The sequence below is a fragment of the Trichomycterus rosablanca genome, unplaced genomic scaffold (genome assembly GCF_030014385.1).
Source record: "Trichomycterus rosablanca isolate fTriRos1 unplaced genomic scaffold, fTriRos1.hap1 scaffold_378, whole genome shotgun sequence".
Lineage (NCBI taxonomy): Eukaryota > Metazoa > Chordata > Actinopteri > Siluriformes > Trichomycteridae > Trichomycterus > Trichomycterus rosablanca.
Window position 1 is genome coordinate 7501 of NW_026947206.1, and position 2500 is coordinate 10000.

General features: G+C 63.4%; 1 non-coding gene across 1 annotated transcript in view; it reads right to left on the reverse strand.

Annotated features, from left to right (window-relative positions):
- LOC134307906 (18S ribosomal RNA) overlaps positions 1-180 on the reverse strand; it is a 1842-nt gene extending 1662 nt beyond the window's left edge. Inside the window, exon 1 of the ribosomal RNA XR_010010250.1 lies at positions 1-180. This exon is cut by the window's left edge and continues 1662 nt beyond it. This is a non-coding gene — a ribosomal RNA (18S ribosomal RNA).
- Positions 181-2500: the final 2320 nt, after the last annotated feature.

Genomic DNA, 2500 nt, shown 5'->3' on the forward strand with positions numbered 1-2500 from the left:
CGTTTGCATGTATTAGCTCTGGAATTACCACAGTTATCCGAGTAACGTGTGGAGCGATCAAAGGAACCATAACTGATTTAATGAGCCATTCGCAGTTTCACTGTACCGACCGTGTGCACTTAGACCTGCATGGCTTAATCTTTGAGACAAGCATATGTTACTGGCAGGATCAACCAGGTAGCACTTTCTCCGAGGAGAAGCGGGGCCGTCTCCCCAACCTCGCTCTTCTCCTCCTTCTCCGTGCGAGACGGAGGGAGAGAGAGAGAGAGAAGAGGGGGCTCGGGAAGGCCACGCACGTGCCTTGATTTTCTTCGCTTCCGAGAGGCTCGACTGGGAAACGCTGATTCGAGAGGACCGCAGAGACGAGCGGAGAGGAGAGCACGGGTTGACCGCTGCAGAGCAGACGGGCCCCCCCCCTGTCCCCTGACCGACGTCCGACGGCCTCTTCTCATCGTTTTGCTTCCATCGACAACCGGCCACCTACGTCTCTTTCTGAAGGCCGGCGGGAGGGTCGGTCGGCGGGGAGACCCCCACCGGTTCGACCGCCCCCACCCATAGAGGCAAACACCGCTACGCGGGGAGGATCTCGCTGCCCGGGCCGGGCAGGTGCCTACCCCAGGCGGGTCGTGTGTTCCGATCTGTCAGGCGCTTCGTCTCGTGGTTCGTAGCTGCTCTCGTTTCTCGGCCTCCTACTATCCCGAGCACACCCCTTCCGTGACTCGACACCCGCCAGACGACCATAGCGGGGAGAAAGGCTCTCGGCCTGCCCCAGCAGAGAGGCCTGGTGCGGGGTCGGCTGCCGTCGGGGCCGGGGTGGATTTCGGACTTAGACAGATTTTCACTGTTTATAAAGACCCAGCCGATAATCACCCAGGCGATCCGCCGAGCCTGCCCAGAGGGAGGGCCTGCCCTGCTGCGGAGGTGGTGACCCCGGGGTGGATTTCGGACTTAGACGAATTTTGACTGGGTATGAAGACCCAGCCGAAAATTCACCCAGGCCACAGGCCCGGCCTGCCCAGAGGGAGGGCCTGCCCTGCTGCGGAGGTGGTGAACCCCGGGGTGGATTTCGGGCTTAGACAAATTTTGACTGGGTATGAACCCAGCCGATAATCACCCAGGCGATCCGCCGAGCCTGCCCAGAGGGAGGCCCTGCCGAAAGTTTTCCAGGAGGCCGAAAATTCACCCAGGCCACAGGCCCAGCCTGCCCAGGGAGAGAGGCTGCCTGCCCGGGGAGAGATGGGGCCTGCCCAGCCGCTCTGGTGGTGGTGGTGGTGGTGGTGGTGGTGGTGACCCCGGGGTGGATTTTGGACTTTGACAAAATCTCACCGAAAAGGGGACGCTCGCCCAGGGGAGCCGCCGCCCGTGCCCAGGGAGGGGGCGGACCCTGCCGAAAGTTTTCCAGGAGGCCGAAAATTCACCCAGGCCACAGGCCCAGCCTGCCCAGGGAGAGAGGCTGCCTGCCCGGGGAGAGATGGGGCCTGCCCAGCCGCTCTGGTGGTGGTGGTGGTGGTGGTGGTGGTGACCCCGGGGTGGATTTTGGACTTTGACAAAATCTCACCGAAAAGGGGACGCTCACCCAGGGGAGCCGCCGCCCGTGCCCAGGGAGGGGGCGGACCCTGCCGAAAGTTTTCCAGGAGGCCGAAAATTCACCCAGGCCACAGGCCCAGCCTGCCCAGGGAGAGAGGCTGCCTGCCCGGGGAGAGATGGGGCCTGCCCAGCCGCTCTGGTGGTGGTGGTGGTGGTGGTGGTGGTGGTGACCCCGGGGTGGATTTTGGACTTTGACAAAATCTCACCGAAAAGGGGACGCTCACCCAGGGGAGCCGCCGCCCGTGCCCAGGGAGGGGGCGGACCCTGCCGAAAGTTTTCCAGGAGGCCGAAAATTCACCCAGGCCACAGGCCCAGCCTGCCCAGGGAGAGAGGCTGCCTGCCCGGGGAGAGATGGGGCCTGCCCAGCCGCTCTGGTGGTGGTGGTGGTGGTGGTGGTGGTGGTGGTGACCCCGGGGTGGATTTTGGACTTTGACAAAATCTCACCGAAAAGGGGACGCTCACCCAGGGGAGCCGCCGCCCGTGCCCAGGGAGGGGGCGGACCCTGCCGAAAGTTTTCCAGGAGGCCGAAAATTCACCCAGGCCACAGGCCCAGCCTGCCCAGGGAGAGAGGCTGCCTGCCCGGGGAGAGATGGGGCCTGCCCAGCCGCTCTGGTGGTGGTGACGACCCCTGGGCGGGTTTTGGACAAATTTCCGCTGGAAAAAGACCGTTTCACCCATGGGAACTGCTGGCCCCTGCCCAGCGAGAGAGGGAGAGAGAGAGAGAGAGAGAGAGAGAGAGAGAGAGAGAGAGAGAGAGAGAGAGGGGGGAGGGGGCTGCCCTTCTGCTCTGGTGGTGAGGGTCTGCTTGCCCCTGCCAAGAGACAGGGCCTTCCCTGCCCCTCTGCTGTGCTTGGGGGTGGATCTGCCGTACACTACCCGAGCACCTCACAGTTCACAGACACATAGACCATCT